The 19,429-nt window shown below is 42.9% G+C and overlaps 1 long non-coding RNA gene across 7 annotated transcripts in view; it reads right to left on the bottom strand.

Annotated features, from left to right (window-relative positions):
* Nucleotides 1–19,429, bottom strand: part of 9630002D21Rik — a 140,659-nt gene that overhangs the window by 99,583 nt on the left and 21,647 nt on the right. For 2 of the 7 annotated variants that reach the window (XR_872809.1, XR_872812.1), the window contains exon 1: nt 5,211–5,393. The exons of the other annotated variants lie outside the window; for them this stretch is intronic. This is a non-coding gene — a long non-coding RNA (RIKEN cDNA 9630002D21 gene). Of the gene's footprint in view, nt 1–5,210; nt 5,394–19,429 lie in introns of those variants that run through there. 7 annotated transcript variants of the gene reach the window in all.

The raw sequence follows: 19,429 nt of genomic DNA, 5'->3' as shown, positions 1-19,429 counted from the left end.
AGAGCACTGACACCACTTGTGAGGTTTCTCTCCCTGTGCCCCAGTCACCTCTCTTAAGGTTCTATCTTCCAATAACATCATGGTCACAGTTCGACTTTTGACATAAGCATTTGGGCCTAGAGACATATAGACCTGTCCTCTGGCTCGGGGCAAATGGGGCTTTGCAGATATAACTAAGATCCCTAATTATCTGACTTTAAAATAGAGATTGCTGGGTGGTCCGGTCCAATTACACAATCCTGTTTGAGAGGAGATCATTTTCTCTGGCTGGTGACAGAGAGGAAGTCAGACAGATTCCAGGCATAAGAAGGACTTGGCTCTTCACTGCTGGCATGTAGGCGGAGGAGGGATGGGAACGGTCTCTAGAATGTGAGAATCCCCTCGGTTTATAGCCAACCATGAACTGCCTTTGCCAGCAATCCCAGTGAGCTTGGAAGCAGATTTCCCCCCACAGACGTGAGGTGTGAGTTCAGCCCAGTTCACATATTGACTTTTGCCTTAGCAGAATAAATAGCCAAGCCCACAAGGACTTCTGAAAGATTCTGAGCTAGTATCAGGTGGGTTTTTTTGTTTTTTGTTTTGTTTTTAGGTCGTTAGGTTTGATTCTTTTTCCTGTAGCAGTAGAAAACTACTATAGGAAAGGGCGAGGGAGATTCCTGAAGGAGATGGAGAGACCAAAGGCACGCAGAGTAATACATGTAACTCTGCAATGAACTCCATCCTTGAGATCGGAGTGGACTCCTAAAGACAGGGATATATTCAAGCAAATGTATAATTCCTCTGTAGGTTGTTCATACATTATTTTGGAGTCAAATCCTATCTTCTGACTTTGAGTCATATCTACTCCTGTATTCCAAATGTACTTTGACAAGGAGTCTAGGAGATGGGGACCGTCTCCAGCCAGGCTGGCTCCACTCAGTAGCAGCACATAGGCCCATTTGTCTTCATTTTTCACATCTGTCCAGCTGTATTTCAAGGTATGAGGGATCTGAGACTGCACTATCCTAGATACTTATTCTTGCCATGGCATTAGCCAACCCCAATTGGTACTACAAGTGTCACGAAGCATGCTGCCCAGACACCTAGCAGTAAATGGTCCCATTGAGGCTGAAGATAGAGTCCAAAGAATAGAGCAGCTTAGTAGACGACAACAGGTTCTACCAGGGATGCTGAAATCTATGGCCGCGTGTCCAGAGAAGCTGCAGGAGTCCACATCAACAGCCCAAACCAGGAGTGTGCTGGATGGTGTTGTGTCAACTTGCTACAACTTAGAAATCTGCTAGGAAGAAGCCTCAACTTAGACCATGCCTCCATAAGCCAGAGCTGTAGGCAAGCCTGTAGGGTATTACTTTAATTGGTGATTGATATTGGAGGACACAGCCCATAGTGGAGGTACCATCCTTGGGCTGGATGGTACCATCTCTGGGCTGATGGTTCTGGGTTCTACAAGAAAACAGGCTTGAGCAAGCCATGGGGACCAAGCCAGGAAGCAGTACCCCTCACAGCTTCTGCATCAGCTCCTGCCTCCAGGTTCCTGACTTGTTTGAGTTCCTATCCTGACTCCCATTAATAGCAAACCTTGATGTGGAGGCATCTGCTAAATAAACCCTTTCCTCCCCAGCTTTCCTTTTGGTCACTGTGTTTTGTTACGGCATTAGAAATCCTAACACTAGAGCTAAAAAGACAGAGCCATGGACAGATTGGCCCAACTATATTTTGATAGACAATCATACTGGATTGAGTCATTTTAAAAGACCAGTACCATCAGCCATGACTCCTCTGTCCTACCATGCTTTGTAAGCCTATCTTCTATCTTCTATCTATCTTCTATCTTCTATCTTCTATCTTCTATCTTCTATCTTCTATCTTCTATCTTCTATCTTCTATCTTCTATCTTCTATCTTCTATCATCTTCTATCTCCTATCTTCTATCTTCTATCTTCTATCTTCTATCTCCTATCTCCTATCTCCTATCTCCTATCTCCTATCTCCTATCTCCTATCTCCTATCTCCTATCTCCTATCTCCTATCTCCTATCTATCTCCATCTCCTATCTCCTATCTCCTATCTCCTATCATCTCCTATCTCCTATCTCCTATCTCCTATCTATCTCCTATCTCCTATCTATCTCCTATCTCCTATCTCCTATCTCCTATCTCCTATCTCCTATCTCCTATCTTCTATCTTCTATCTTCTATCTTCTATCTTCTATCTTCTATCTTCTATCTTCTATCTCCTATCTCCTATCTCCTATCTCCTATCTTCTATCTTCTTCTATCTTCTATCTTCTATCTTCTTCTATCTTCTATCTTCTATCTTCTTCTATCTTCTATCTTCTTGAACAGCAGATTTCTTTTCTCTTCTTGTGTTTAGCATCCCTACTGCATCCACGGTGTCACTTTCTCCCTACTTCTTAAAAAGTTTCTCAGCTGTCCCTGATACCGGTTTCTACTGTATTTCTTGTTTATTCTGACTTACTCCTAGTAGAAGACAGTACCTTACACGAGGAGTCTTACAAACAATGAGGATTCCTTGTCTGCACTTCTTAGAGGTCAGGAGTTAAAGGTGCCAGCATGGTTCTCATCAGAGCCTTCTTACAGAGTCTGTAGACTGCCAACTCCTCATTTTGTTCTCACATGATGGATAGATACTGAGCTATAAATAAATAGCTCATCAGCCTTTCTTATAAGGGCACAAATTCCAATCCTCATAGCTCCGCCCTCATGGCGCAATTCCCTCCCAGAGGCCTTTCCACAACAGAGATTTAGCTTCAGCATGACTGCTGAGGCCATGCTAACGTTCAGTCCACACTACCTTCTCTTTCTGAGATTCCTCCATCTTCATTCATCCTTAAAATGTGTGTTCTCTAATGGTTGGCTGGATTCTTAATGCCGACCACCCATCTGGGGCTATTTCTTACACTTAATATTGTTTGGATTGACCACTGTACATATCAATGACTTGTAAAACTTTTTTCCCAGTCCAGTAAGACTCAGGGAGGTCTAAATATGTGGCCATACTCTAAATATCCTAAATAACTGTGACCGTGCCCTGGACACTGGAATTTGAATGTCCAGTAGGTACCTCACATTCCACAAGCCTATTCAAGTCTTATTCTTTTATTCTGGTCTCTTCTCTAGTTTAACAATAATGTGCCGTACCAAATATTAGGCATAAAACTACAGCCCACGGATACTGGATTCTCATTCTCACCTTCTGAGCCCCAAGTTACTTAGGTTAATAATCAATAGTTAACGTTTAATGAGGAGCCATCTACCAATTAGTCCTTGCCTTTAGGCAAAAGGAATACAGCCAGAAAGGGGAAGCTTGGTGCCAGGGGTGTGGGTGAACAGTTTCCTTCATCTTAACTTCATGCCCACAGGGAACAGAGCTCTCCCCAGGCTCTGAGCAAGGCAGAGCCTGTCATTGACAGGATAATCCTCTTCAAAGAATTCTCTCAAATTAACTATTGAAGCTTGTGATGCTAAGTTGTAAACACTTAGTCTTCCGAGACTCCAAAGCCAAATCCTGATGATTTTCTTACAGGAACAGCCAAGTCCCCAGCAGTTTCAACTTCCTAACAAGGTGCCAAGATTTCTTGGAACAAATGACCCCCAGACAGCCCCTTCCCCATCTCCCCCTACCTCTGTGGTTTCAATCTTTCACACAAGCCAGGAATATAATTTACACACACCTCTTGTTACTATTCTATTTAATTATAATATAATCCTACATATGCAAACATGAAAACAGCAATCATGTCTTATTCCAACTCCTAATTGCATGTAGCAATCATGTGCTAAATTATTTCCATCAAGCATACATTGAGCCACTATTTACAGCATGCCAAGAGACCCACCTGCACTTCTGTATCCCCTCCCCCACCCCCAAAGCCAAGCCGAGTTGTTGTGCTTGCTCTAGATGGTGGAGTGGAACTTCTCCTGTAAGTATGTGTGTGTGTGTGTGTCTGTGTGTCTGTGTGTCTGTCTGTCTGTGTGTCTGTGTGTGTGCGTGTTCCTCTGATTCAAACAGGGAGAGCCCTTACTGATTCCCCTTTCTTTAATGGCACCATAAGCTAGTCTTAATACAGCTTTTTACGATTCTCTGTGAAATGTTCTCCATGGGTTCATGTACTGAATATTTGGTCCCTAGGCAGAGGCAGTATTTGGGGAGATAGGTGAATCTTTGATGAGACCTAGACGGACACAATGGCTCACTGAGGGAAAACCCTTGAAGGTTACACCTGGCCCCAGGTCCATGTTTGGCCCTCTGTTCCTGTCTATCCTGAAGTAAAGAAGCTCCTGACCCACCCGCTCCCATCACCGTGATGTTCTGTTGAACTGTGTGGGGCCAGGAGCATGGGCTGCGTGATCTGAAACCAGGAGCCAAAGTAAATCATTCCTCCCTTACGTTATTTAAGGCTAATATCTGGTCCCAGCTTTGCGAAAACAACAAAGGCTGGCTTTTTTTTTCACACCCCAAGAACCCTTCTTCTATTGTTGGATGCCAAAGCTAAAGGCATTCTCTGAAAAAGTCTTTTCCACTCATGACTTGCATAACAGCCCTCCAGGGCCCTGTGGGTGTCAAGCTTAATATAAGGCATATTGTCAACTTCCATGATCTCGAAGCTCACAACCAGCTCAGCCTCCAGAGCAGAGGAACTAATTCCCTCTTCCTCTCGCCCCTTTCTGTCCCTAACTAAAATATAGCATCAAACAACACTCAATGTCTTGTACTTCAGCAATAAAAGGCAGAATCAGAGAGAGGAAGAGTGTGATATCCCTTTGCCCCTGTCCATCCTAAACCTAATTCCCCACACTAGAAATAATGTGTTTCTATCCGCTTCTTTCCCACACTACATTTATTGGCAATCAGCTTAGAAATGAGTTGTAATGCAGATAATATATATAATATGTATAACATATAATATATATAATACATATATACTAAAAACTGAAAAGAAATTACGATGCATAAGATAGTGGATTAATAAGCAGTAAGATTACCAAAGTTTCAACTTGTGTTTCTGCTCTCTAAAGTTCTGTGCTGCTGCATACATTCCAAAATAGGCCTCAAGTCACTGCCGAAAGGGGCCATCTCTCCAGACCCTTTCTTTTCCTTCTTTCCAAGGATGTTATCAATCATGCTATCCCAAGGTTCATGGGCTATTTACAAGGTAAAAGGGGTCTCAGTGGCTAAGGCAGGATTACCTTAAGCAGGAAGCAGGTATGAATCCCAAGGAGGATACAGCCTTGCAAGGTTCTCTGTGCCCCAGAGAATGCTGAGTCCGTGAAAACAGCCAGCAGGACTTGACCATTTCAAAGAAAACCCCCGAGGCAGCATTCCAGGAGCACTGAGACAAGCACTGTACTGTGCAACTGAGCGAGGTCACTCCTGCGGGACTAGTTTGTGGAATTAAGAGAAATAGCATATAAGAAGCGGCTGTGTTTGAATGGGAACAGCTGGACTTTCTTTTCTTTCTTCCTAGAGCTGAGCTCTCTGCTCCCTCATCCTAAATGCAAAGGTTAAAGATAAATCAAGTCAGGCAAAATGGGATCTATTTTCCAACTGTCTTGGTGTGGCCAGCAGCCAATCTGCCTGGACTGGGTGGTGGATCCCACCCGCTGATGGGCGGGGTTGGTTGGTCCGTATTTTCACAAGTTTTGTGTGTTAGTCATGTTAGTTGGAAAAGGCTTTGAAGTTCGATGGGAAGAAGAGATGGTCAAGAGCTTGAAGCTGAAATTGTAGTTCTGTTCAGCAGCTATGAAGAGATGTGGGACCTTTCCTAGCATCGTCTTTCTGATTGGTGAAGTCAGAAGAGTTACAATGCTCCTGAAAGCTGCCTTCTTCCTATGATTCCGGTCCTGGCATTCTCTCTGAAGTGTCTCTCTCCAAGCACAGCTCCACTCTGACAACTTGTTGATTTCCAATTCCGTCTCCAGCCCTAGTGTTTATTGACTGTGCCCTTCAGTTAACGTATAGAGATTATGGAAGGAAGAACCTTCTATTCCGTTATTCATAAGCACATATTTATATTCTATATGTCCAGTGTCTATTGGTGTTTCAAAGAAGAAGGGAGCTGGTAGGAAATACAATGGACTGGATAGATAATGTATTAACAAAAACCAAGGACAAGTGAAGGAACATGACCTGAGTAATATCTAACACTGGCTGCTTCAGAAAATGAGACCGCTAAAGGCTATGGGTTTGATTCAATTGTCTGTAGGATGGAATGGCCAGAGCAATGTGAGGTAACAATCAGGAGGTTGGGAAAGAAGAGCACAACTCTCAACAAGACTTCTGATGTTATTGTGAGGAGAATGGGGAGTCTGGATGTTTTGGGGTACAGGAGGGACTTCCTATTAACGAGGCCACCTATGGGTGCTATGTGGACAGCAGAGTGAAGAAAGGTTTTGAGAAAGTAGCGTGGACTGAGGAGATCAGAACAGTAATCGTCACAAGCAAGAAAGGTGTCCTGAGTGGGGTGGGCAGCAGGGTCTGTGGGAGCAGGTTCTACTTGAGCTAGGTTTGAGGAAGATGAGCTACAGAGTCTCCTGGCAGGCTTGATGCTCACCGAGGTAGAGAAAGAAATGAATGGGGGATGTCTTCCAGGCTGAGCCACTGGGGAGCCTTAGAAACCATAGAAATGTTAAATACATTAGATTATCTGACTCAGAAAGATGTCCAGAGGAAGACAGGCAAGCTGGAAACTCTACATTTAGCCAGTATTGTTAAATGTGCATTTCAACATTGTAGTTTTAGTGCCTGGCAGACTTAGTCTTAAATATTTGCTTCATATGACTGTTATGAGACTCCAGCAAACGAATAGGAATGATTTTTTTTTTCTGCACTAGAAATCCCTCTTCACATAAAGGACTACAGACATTTTCAGCTGAGTGTCTTATAAGCAGAAAACTTTGGAATGGACAATAGATTGTGAAAGAATAAAGCCAAGTAAAATCAGAAATCTCACTTCTGACAGAAACAAACCCCAGATGTTTTCTTTCTTCTAGGCAATAAAACTCCAGGGAATACTAAATGTAAATAAATTGTAACTATTTTCCTAATAATACCTACTCAAGTTGTCAAGTGCCCTTTTACAGTGACTTTTCATAGTTTCAGAAGAACTACCTTTTCAAAGGCTAAGTCTTGAACAGTGCAGGCTTTTTGTGAACTCTTGGACAGTTTGCCTCATAGCTGTAAATTCAATTGGCCTTATTTTGCATTTAATCATCTAGCCCTGGCTTACATCTGTTTGCAGTTTAAATCTAATCTGACACTTTAAGTTCTGAAGCTGTTTGATGAATCTTATTGGGGAAACTAAATATTAGAGTAGGACCTAAGATAACACTGCAGGAAAATTCTCTGGACTTCCGAAACAAACACATAATAGACTGTCACACATTATATTCCCCATACTGATTATTTAAATGCTTGACATTAAATGTGGGTGTTCAGTCTCCAAAAGCTAGGTATTTTATAGAGACAAACATTTTCCTGACCATCAGGCAAAATAATAAAGTATTATGGTTTGAATTAGATTTATGTGTCAAATGCTTGGTCCTCACTCAGGTGGTGTGCTATTTTAAGGGAAACTTTAAGAAGGAAGGTTTGCAACTACAACCCCTTGAATCATAATTATGGTCTGTCTTCAAGATGCAATAGTGGCACAAAGCTATTGGGAGTAACCAACCAGCATCTGCCTGGATTTAAAGACTACTCCATGAGATGTAACACATCACCAACTCAGGTGGCCAAGAACGGGAGATCAGATAGATCAGGTAACTAGGTAACAAATATTACTGCTCTTCTAAAGAAACATTGAAACAAAATTACTCCTGGAAACACACTCCTATACTCTCAGATCAGTGCCATTGGAGGAGCCTCCTCCTGCAATTCTTGAGAACAAATACAGAGACCCACAGCCAGACAATGTGCAAATAGTGAGAGGCCTGGGAACACTCAGGTCTAAATGGGATCTCTCTGTCACATTCCTGTCTTCATGGCTCAGGGGAGCCTGTGGAAGAGGGGGCTGAAGGGCTGTAGGAGTCAGAGCAGATGGAAGACACCAAGAAGACACAGACCATGCGCAAAGCCAGATGGGGCCCCAGCACTGAGAGAAGTGGACACAAGCCCCCATCCCTAAACCAGAGTCTTTGATTGATAACCACTACAAATAAAAACTTAGTTTCCCCCAACAGAGTCTCACTGGGGATACAAACTATTCTTAAGGGTAGATGGTCAACACAAAACAAACTCAGTAGCATCTTTGGAAATTCCTTGTCTTATATTGTTTTGTCAGAGAATTTATTTTAACCTTACGGGTCCTTTGCATACAAGTTATGGCTTCTGAATTTGTGTTTTTTGTGGAAAATCTGTGTGTGTAAACTGATGTCTCTGAGTCTGAGTTTCTTGTGCCTCCTCTTTGGCTCTTTTTCTTCTGTTTGTTTGTTTATTTATTTTATTTTATTATTATTCTTTAGATGTTTGTTCTGAAAGACCCACAATATGAGGACTCCTCCACATTCTGACTCAGGAGAGGCGACACCACAAATCACTCACGAGTAACGGTCTTGATGCAAACTGCAAGAGGTTTATAGAAATTTTTGATGCAAACTGCAAAAGGTTTATTCAGGAAAGACCAGTGCACTGGAGGTGACTCATATCTCACGCAGGGGTAGAGGAGCTGACCACGAGCTCAAGGGGTAAGGGGCTTATAAAGGCAGAAACCGCAAACACTTGGCATTGGGCTATAGCATTTGGCAAGCTAGCAAGTTTGCATAACGGGTTTAAGGAACGGTTAGAGTATTCTGTACAAACATTTTCTGGAACAATGGGGCAAGTTCTACTCCCTGCCATTAGTGATGTCTATTTTGGACACAGGTCTAGGGGCTTAAATAAATTTTCACTCTCTCTCAGGATCTTTCAGTTCTAAGGAGAGACATAAAGGGTGTGTATTTAGATGTGGAGGGTATGGTGGATTTCAGAGGAGTTGAGGGAGAAAAACCCATAATCAGAATATATTGTATGAAAAGAATCTATTTTCAATAAAAGAAGGGGGAAAAGGGAAAAGAGTTTCTTGGGGGTGTAGGTCACTGGACACATAATTTGACAATTCCGGATTGTCTCTGCTTCTTGTCTACAAGCAGTGGCCTCTGCCACATGGCCCTGCCACCATGGTCTGCCTCAAAATAGGCCCAGAGTCAAAGACCAGAGTCCTATGGCTTCTCCCGCCTCAGAAACCATGGGCTAAGATAAATCCTTTGTCTTTAATTCTTTATGGTGGATATTTTGCCTCTGTGGTGCAAAAATTAAGTAATACAAATGGGAAAGTGGTAGCTGGAGAGACAGGCAGATGGATGGGTAAGATGAATGGAGAGAAAGTTGTTATGGAGAAAGAGTTAGGTAAACGGCCATGAGAAAGCAAAGGGAGAATGAGATGGCTCAATAAGCTGTCAGAGCAACTCAATAGAGTACGGCTAATCTTTGTGATAATACACTGGCAGGATGATTGATACTTGATCATATAATGTGCATTAATTAATTTGAAATAGACCATACGTGTAAACTTGAGACCTAATTTGTAAAATATCTTGAGCAAACCACAGAGAAAGGGATTTTTACCAAGACTTAGCCAAGAATTCTTATACAGAACATAAAAAGATGAACCAGGAGAGGAGGAAATTGAAATATCAAAACATTACCAAATTAATTTTTTTTTTAATTTGGGGGAAAAAAGGCTAAGGAAGTAAAAAAATCACACCAAAAGCTGCAAGGAAATACTTGAAAAATATGTATCTGAAAAGGCCATCTGGTAAAAGAAAGAAATCTTACAATTCAAGAATGTTGAAAGTGAGGGGACGATGTGAAGTTACCCTTCAGCCAAGACAATGTAAAACTGAAAAATAAACATAGAAGAAGCATACCACCACCAGGCACCAGGCACCAGGGAGACACAAGTTAGAGCCACGATGAAAGTCTATCCCATACCCAACAGAGTGGCTCAGGCATAACAAAAACAATGAACAACAACATCTACTTTCTATCCATGAAGAAATAATGGGACCACATTTAACGCATCCTTCTAAGAGCTACCAGAGAACTGAGCAAGTTGTGTGAGATTATAATTTTCAGAAATTGGACACAATCAACGCAGAATTGAGATCCCAGAGAAATGGACAGAATAGCATGAAGTAAATAATCACAGCTTCTGGTATTCAGTGCCCACATGAGTGCCCACATAGAGCCCTGGAACACTTCAAATAGGAGAGGCAAGAACTAGAATGTCAGAAGGTCAAGGTAGCTAGAATTTGTGGCTGAAGATATTTACAGTGACCTCATAGAGAAGCACAATTTGAGAAAGTGGCAGAAGGACCCACTTAGCATGTGTGATGGATGTAGGAATGGGCTTGTTCAATGAGAGGAACTTAACATGAAGTTAGAGAAGGAATTGTGGTGTAGATGTACAAAAGCAAGATTAGACCTCTCACACCAGACAGGAAATGGTTAATGTTTCACTACCTAGAGAAGAAAGGCCTTCTGGACTATGGACAGACAAACGAAATTTCCGAAGCTTCAGTAATGGAGCAGTAGCAGTACTGTAAGATGAAAGATCACTGTAAGATGCTGTGAACCCAGTAAAACTTATTAAGGTACGCTTCAACAATGCAGGTGTGCCTACTAGTCATTGTATACATTCAGCTGTCAACATGACAACCTAGTATCACCTGGGAAGAGAATCTTAGGACAAATCATCTACATGCAGGTTGGCCTGTGGACGTGACTGTGGCAGGAGGGGATCTTGGTTTTCAATTGATGTAAGAAGACCAGGTCCACTGTAGGTGGCACCATTCCCTAGGCAGGGGTCCTGAACAGCCTAAAAGAAGAAGAAGCTATCTGCGAGGATGTAAGCAAGGACCCATTCATTTTGTGTTCTTTGCTTTAAGTTCCCACCTTGACTTGCCTGCAGTAACGGACTGTAATCTGGAATGGTTGCTTTTTGTCAGGGTACTTGTTATAGTAACAAACATGAAGCTAAGACAGCATCCTAGTTACTTCAAATGATGTTAATACATACTAGAAAAAAAAGAATTTAATACCACTTAAAGAAAAGTAAGAGCCGGGTGTGGTGGCGCACGCCTTTAATCCCAGCACTTGGGAGGCAGAGGCAGGCGGATTTCTGAATTCGAGGCCAGCCTGGTCTACAAAGTGAGTTCCAGGACATCCAGGGCTATACGAGAAACCCTGTCTCGAAAAAAAACAAAACAAACAAAAACAAAAACAAAAACAATTAAAAAAAAAAAAAGAAAGAAAAAGAAAAGTAAGAAGAAAATAAATGAAACAAAGAAACCCTGGCAGCCAAAATTCTAAAACTCACAATCTATACCAGCTAGTATAAAATTACCAAGCATGCCAACACACTGGAAAGATGCTATCTAATTTAAAGAAAATCTAGTCAATGAAACTGCCTGTATAAATGATAAAAATGATGGAGCTACTAAGGAATAAGCTTAAAAACTATCTTAAGGTTGGGGAGATGGCTCAATGGGTAAAGCATTTTCTAGGCAGGGTGGAGACCAGAACTCTGATCTCCAGAACCCACACAAAAGTTGGGAGGGCAGTGGGGCTCTCCTGCCATCCTCAGCCTGGGCAGTGGGGCTCTCCTGCCATCCTCAGCCTGGGCAGTGGGGCTCTCCTGCCATCCTCAGCCTGGGCAGTGGTGCTCTCCTGCCATCCTCAGCCTGGGCAGTGGGGCTCTCCTGCCATCCTCAGCACACAAATTGCTTTTAACCTTTGTGCTTTATCACAGCAATCAAAACCCTAACAAAGACAAGGTCCCAGAAATAGAACTCAGGCCACCAAGCATCAATTAGCCTTTGAGCCATCACCAGCCCCCAAAAGATGGGCTTTAAGTAGAAATACATAGCTAAACACCAAGTAGGAGAATAGAAGAAAGAAAACAAAATTTGCTAATATGAAGGTTAATAAGGGAGCCATGTCTATAAACCCTTCTATTAACAACAGACCACATCTACAATGTTCACAGCAAACGCTTACAGCTGCAGATTATATATTCAGAGCAGTTACTGTCAGTATAAGTCGTGGATTGTGTTGGGCAGCTTGTGTATACTTCCCATAGGCCTTTGTATAGATGGGTTTTTTTTGTTTAGGGTTTTGTAGAGGAGAAAATTGAGGCTTACAGAGGACAACTGACTTGCCCCAAATCACATAGCTTGTTAGTAACAAAACCCTTGACTTCCATTGTACTTTCTGTCCGAGAAACCCTGCAGCCTCATAACCGACTCACCAAAATGAACCTAAACACATTCTAGTATTTTTAAAGGAAGATTTTTTTTTAATTATAGCTTGAAAATCTTGAAGGAAGAGTGAGTGAAAAAAAAAACCCTTCTCACAGAATTGCTGCTGCTGTTGCCATGGAAACCTGAAAAGAGATTACATACACATCAGTTTTACAACTCCATCTTTTAATAGGTGCAGAATATAACCACAGGCTGCTGATTCCTGGTGGAGATCTCCCAGGAAAAAAAAAATCTATCTAATCAAAAAAAAAAAAAATCTCATCATCTTCCCTAATACAAAAATCCCAGTTCGCAGACTAAGCAGAACTCTCCCAGAAAGAGTGGACGGCAGTTCCTTTTTTACTGACATCCTGTCTACTAGGACATGAACCAAGACAAGAAAAATTAAAGTAATAGTGAAAGGAAAGACACTAAGATGCAGTGCAGTTGATACCTACATCAGGAGCTGACTAAGAGGCTGGGAAAGGAGTTTGTGTACACCAGCTTAAGGAAGTGGTGCTATTTCTGAGGAAAATAGTGACTTACCTCAGCTGGGATCTTTGTGGTGCTGAGGTACAGCTATTGTCAATGTCAATTGTTACAGTGAACTGGAATTCTGAAATCCAATAAGGTTATGAGTCTGTTGACAAAGATGACATCTTTGCTCATCTAATGTTAGAGCCTTAAGCATAACTCTTTGAAAGCAAGTTTGAAAAGTTATAAATAAAAACTAAAACAATAATACTATGGAAAGTAAAACATGATTTGCTGGGCTTTTTAAAAAATGACTTTTGACTTTGATTCAGTCAGTGGAAATGATTAGGTTGGTTTATTGATTAAGATGGGGCTCGATTGAAGATGATAGAAATCTCAATGTAAAAAAAATGGATTAAGCAACATAGAATTTTCTTTCTCATGGCGAAGTCTGCATAGTCCTTGGGCAGCTCTACCTTCATGAGAGCCACCACTCTCAGCACGGGGCTTCCAACTGTAAGGATGACCTCTTGTGTACTGTGTGGAAGCACACCTATCAATAAAAAGCTGATGGCCTATTAGCAAAAGACAGGAAGTAGAAGGTGGGAGTTCCAGTGGAGAGAGAAGAACTCTGGGATAGAGTTGGTGGTGGGAAGATCTGCCCCAAATTCTGGAGAAATCAGACACATAAAAATGGAGAGAGGTAACCAGCCATGTCCCCAACATAGAACAGTTTAAATAGGTTCTATACATTACAAGGTCATTGGGGACAAGCCCAAGATTACGGTCTAGGCATTTATTCAGAAATAAATCAGCCTTCAAGTTGTTATTGGGGAACTGAAGTGTAGGTAGAAAAGCCCACTGTCTTAGTTAGGGTTTCCACTGCTATGAACAGACACCATAACCAAGGAAACTCTTATAAATAATAACATTTAATTGGGGCTGGCTTACAGGTTCAGAGGTTCAGTCCATTATCATCAAGATGGGAGCATGGAAGAGTTTAGGCAGGCATGGTGCAGAAGAAGCTGAGAAGTCTACATCTTCACCTAAAGGCAACTAGGAGAAGACTGGCTTCCAGGGAGCTAGGAGGAGGGTCTTAAAGCCCACGCCCACAGTAGCATGCTTCCTCCAATAAGGCCACACCTACTCGAACAAGGCCACACCTCCAAATAGTGCCACTCCCTGGGCCAAGCATATTCAAACCCCTACACCCACCAATATATCCAACACCTGGCTCAAGGTGGCTGTATATTCTGTAGCCTATATATTCATGGAGTAATGTCAGAAGTCTATATATCTAAGTTAGTAATGTCCTATATATCCAAGAGTAATGTCAGAGATAAGAGAGAGAGGGGGGGAAGGAAGGAAAGAAGGAAGGAAGGAAGGAAGGAAGGAAGGAAGGAAGGAAGGAAGGAAGGAAGGAAGGAAGGAAGGAAGGAAGAAAGAAAGAACCCTTTACCCATGGAAGGACTGATCTGAAGTTCCATATTCTTTTTTCTACATGCATCTCCTTGCCATGTTCTATGTGGCATATTCTACCTCTGTGCCTCTAACAAGGAAGACCCACCACATGCTCTGTAGCAATAACCAGAGATGCTGTTCTTGAGATTGTCCAGGACCACAGCTTCAGGCTTGGTTGATCACTCATTTGTTATAGATTTACCCAAGGCATGTCAATGCACTTGTGGGTACATTGTGTGGGAGTACGTGTATAAGTATAGCCAGAGCTTAATATCAGGATATCAGGTCTTGGCACCCAGAAGCTAGACATGTTTTTTTTTTTTTTTTTTTTGGACAGGATCTCTCATTGGCCTAAAATTTGAAGAGTTGTCCTGACTGGCCTATCAGAGGCTCCCAGAGATCTGACTTCCCAGTACTGGGATCACAAGCACAAGGCACCACGTGAGAAGCTTTTTAAAGTGTAGGTTCTGGGATAAAATTCAGATCATACTAGAGTGGCAAGTGCTTTGCCACCTGAGCCATCTCTTCAGCCCCTCGCACTGTGATTCCTAATCATGTCATAGATACCGGGCTTCATTTCACTCATTCATTCATTCATTCATTCATTCATTCATTCAATGCATGTGTTTCTGCATGAGTTTATATAGACCACAAGTATGTGGGCACCCATAGATACCAGTAGTGGGCATTGGATCCCTGGAGCTAGATAGACATGGTGGGAACTGAACCTGGAGTCTCTGTGAGAGAGGTAAGCACTCTCAATCCTTGAACCATCTCTTCAGCTCTGCACCAGCGTTTCTGTTAGGTTCTGGAAACAGAGAAAGCCAACAAAGACATAAGACCGCAAATCATGTCAACACAGTGTGGAAAGAAAAAATTCATTAGGTAAAAAACAGTTATCTAATTGTGTCAACTGCAAGGGAAAGCCCTCAGGGACCCTACTGTAAAGAAAACAGCATGTCCACCTGGATCCTTAAAAAAGTAGGCCTTGGACAAGAGTCCACATACCCTTGGGGGGAATAGGAGAAAAGGAAAAGTAGCTGAGGAGTATAGTCAAATGGAGGAGGCATTCCAGACAGAAGGATAAGCAAATGCAAATGTAACAAAATATGGGCAAGTACAACTCGCTAGGAGCACTTGGCAGCTCCATAAGGAGCTCAGGTGTATGAGACGAGCCAGAGGGAATGATAGTAGGTGAGTTGTGGATGCAGGCCTAGTCCCTGCCATAAATGGCGGTGCACACAGTCTGGAAACCTTGCCCATCCGTCTCCCCACAGTGGGGGCACTGGAGGAGCCTAGGAATGGAGAGCTGAAGAGTCTGTGATTTGAAATATTAATCTGAAGGGCATGTGGAAATGTGCAAGGCAGATGGAAGGCCCCACTGAAAGCAGAGAAACTGTTCATTTGCCAAGCGTTTTCGGAGCTCCAACTCCACAGGTCCTCTGCAGAGCGGTGAAGGCACCAAACACAGGGAATTGCCTACACAGGAGCACTCAAGCAGGTGTTAGCCGTGTTCCGCACAGCGTGAGAAGGGAAGGAAGGTGGTAACAGAGGGCACTGGACACGGTGCTTAGCTCTCCCGGACTGGGATCCAAACCTCTGCAGAGAGAAGTGAACGGTGGTTAGTGAAAGTCAAAACCAGCTGACACCGGGTCAAGAGCTGCAAACGGCATTCCTCACTGTCTATGGTACCTACAAAACGAAGAGAAACAGGATAAAACTTTGTGTATCTGAGGCTCAAGGGACAAGGGTAGATAGTGAAAAATCCATCCCTGATGAGGACAGAAAGATCTGGGGAATCACATGATCAGACCTGGTTAGATTCAGTACGGATGGATCGCCTAGGTCGGAAAAGTTGAGAGGGTGCGTTAGAGGGTGAAAAGCAAGTTAGCAAGCTGCAGGCATCTGCTTGTTCTCTTCTTGCCCACCACATACCCTTGTCCACCCTCTTTTCCCACCCAGGGATGGCTGCTGCGTGTCCAACATCCGTTTGTGGTCAGGCTTCCAGTTGGATTCAAACTAGGAAACGATGTGGGAAGAGCGATGTGACCATCCTGTTTCTTACTTAGTTTCCACTTCTCTGCCTGTTGTGTTAGCACAGTCTTGTTCACACTCACATCAGGCAGTGTTGGCGTTCCAGGGCCCCTGGCCTGCTTCCTTCTCCTGAGCTGTCCCTTTCCTGCACCATCCTGAATCTCTCAGAACCACTGTATGCACTTTCCATCTAGGAACCGAACCGGCAAGAGAAACCAGCAAGCTACAAGGCACTACGCTAGCCTTGCCGGTTCCCTACACTACGCTCTTAGTTAACAGTCCCTTAGTCCCTTTATTAAATTCTCAAGTCATCCCCCAAACGACGCCAAACCTTTTGGTACCAGGATCCTGACTAATGTAACTACTAAACGCCACCCTCGCTTAAATCCCATTTCTTCACACGTTTTGAACCTTTAAAGGTGTAAGCCACAAATCTTCCCAGAAGAATGGCTAAATCTCCGATGGTTCCTAACACTCACGGTTCTTGTTCAGCTTTTCAAAATAGCAAACTGACCGGCTGAGATGAAATCAGAATTTGAAAAGGAAAAAAAATGTTAAAATTGTTCTACTAACAAGTTTATAACTTAGTTGGGGGGGGGGGTGGAGATAAGCTTGTAAATACACAGCTAACAAAAAAAAAGGCTGATCTTTGGCCTGTCTCCTGAGATTGGAACGTAAGCAAATAGTTCAGACTCGATGAAATCCGCTGTTTCTAATGCTGGATTCCCTAAGGAGGGAAGATGGTGGTGCCTTGAATCTGGCTATCATTTCTGACCCAACTAGGGTAGATCATAGTCCAGGCGTGGCTTTCTGGCATCTGTCTTTGTTTTCAGAGAATGGGTAATGCTATGGAATGAGAAGGCACCTCTAAAAGCATCACTGTAGATACATGCAGTTCCAGGCCAGTTATTCTTTACCTGCACAATTTCTTAAGGCAGAATGTGACGATGTATCAAGGAACAGTAATTGAAAGACATTTTTTACCAAATTGGGCGTTAGTTTTATAAAGAAGGAATAGTCACAAATTTGTATTTCTTTCAGTCAAACCATGCACGTTTTAGTCCCAGGATACTTCTGAGTATGGAAGGACTATTTCTACACCTGCCCCACAGCTGGGTCTCAGGACTGCCTGCATGCTCCCAGCATGCTCTGGGATTAGTTTCCATACCAACCAGTGTAAGAGTGTTCCCACCCCATCTATCCAGTCAGGGAAAGGCACTAATAGAATAGGTACATACGAGGGAGAGCCAGAGCCAGGCTGAATGGCTGTAGTCAGTTATTATAGAGCAGCTTATTCTCTATAGTGTTGTTCTGTGACAAGAGAATGGGAAGTGGAGTGCAGACTGCTTTTTGCTAAGAGCTCGGGGCTCATTCACATATCTTACCACATTATCTCGCCGGCATCCTTCAGTCGCACTTTGCAGACTGGGAAACAAAGGCTTGGGGTAACAGAATGGTAGCCTATGTACAGGGTAGGAGCCTCTAACACCAGATTAGGATTCCAGTGGCTTGCCTCTAAAATTTGCATTTCCTGACACTTCGGCTTTAACTCTTATCTTCATGCTTTTATTAACTGAAACATGGTGGAGAAAGTTACAAAAAAAGGGGGAAAAAAGCACAAAGAACAAGAAGCGGGAAAGCAAGTATATACATTGAACTTGAGGGTTTGTTTTGTTTTGTTTTTTGTTGTTGTTGGTTTTTTGTTTTTTTTTTTAAATCTCACCTAATTTTTTTTCTAGGTGAAAAAAGCAAATTCAGCTTTGGGATAACAGAAATTTAGTCCACTGGCGTGAAACATATTTGTGACTCAAGGAAATAATAATGTGGTATTCAGAAAGTCGTGACTGACAGGCAGAAGGCGGGAAGCCCTGGCAGGTGTGTCCTGATGAAAATGAGCTAAAATGTCAGCTTGCTTTTTAACCTGTCTGGAAGATTCTGCCTTTGGCCTCAGCCTCCGCAGACAGAGAAAACTATGAACTGACCCCAGCGACGGACAAAAATGTATCTCAGGAGACAGAGACCAAGGGCTTGCGAAACACGGCCAAAAGGCTGATGCTGCAGATCACGAGATTTTTCTCATTACATCACTCCATGTAGGGGTGGGGGGGGACGAGACACCATGGACAATGAATGCAGAAATGCCAGAGTCACTTTATGTCCTTGATAGCCTCCTAAAGTTAAACCAATTATTTCAAGTCAACAGCCAGTGACATGCTAGTGCCAGGTGCGTTCTGAACCCAGAGCCTGGGTGCACAGAATCCTCTTCTGAACTTGTGCCTTGGAATTTTGTTGATCTGCCCCATTTACTCAGCATGACGTCCTATGTTCAGAATCTTCTTTGCAGAATAGAATATTGACTTAGGCCTGAGGAAACTCTTGGCCCTTCTCCTGAGGACCACCCTGTGGTTTGTAATTCCTGTTTGCCTGGGTAACACAGACAATATACCTAATATGTAATGCAGGCAACACCTAATATGTAATTAGGCAATGTAATATACATAATACATTTCCAATACAGCTCATCCCAAGGGAGGACAGATCTGAAGCCAGGCTTAAGAGGGCCAGCTGGTAGCTTATGGTGAATATTAGTCTGCTAGTAGCACTTTTCCTGCTGGCGGCAGGCAAGGGCCTTTTCCTGACTTCCAAAACTCCTGTCTATATCAGTACTCAATGTCAACCTTGTCGGAGTATTGAGAGGAGACATTAACAAATACCCATTCAGCTTGATACAGCATGGAGGATAAATACAAAAATATAATGTATACAAGTGAATGAACCCATGAGTTTGCAATAGGAGTGTGGGTCAAGGGCTATTTACAGCACCACAGGTCACTCAAAGGTAACTGTGTCACTAAGAAGCTAACCCCAGCATAGGTGAGCACTCATTAAAGCTGGATTCCTAAGAGCTTCCTGCACAATTTATAGGCAGCTTGGTCAGTGAGAGTCTCCTCTCCATATAATTGCTACTATTCACATAGCCGTAGGGAGGGAACTTGTGAATCTTGTGACTTCAGGGAGCTTCCTAGGCCTTGTTTCATTTGCTTCCTACACCTTGTTAAGTTTCATTTACTTCCTGGGCCTTGTTAAGTTTCATTCACTTCCTGGGCCTTGTTTGTTGCACTTATCACTTATGAGCTCTCCTCCTCCCTTCAGGAGGGAAT

This window comes from Mus musculus, chromosome 12 (assembly GCF_000001635.26).
Source record: "Mus musculus strain C57BL/6J chromosome 12, GRCm38.p6 C57BL/6J".
In the NCBI taxonomy this organism is placed as follows: domain Eukaryota; kingdom Metazoa; phylum Chordata; class Mammalia; order Rodentia; family Muridae; genus Mus; species Mus musculus.
This window is presented reverse-complemented; position numbering and strand designations above follow the sequence as displayed.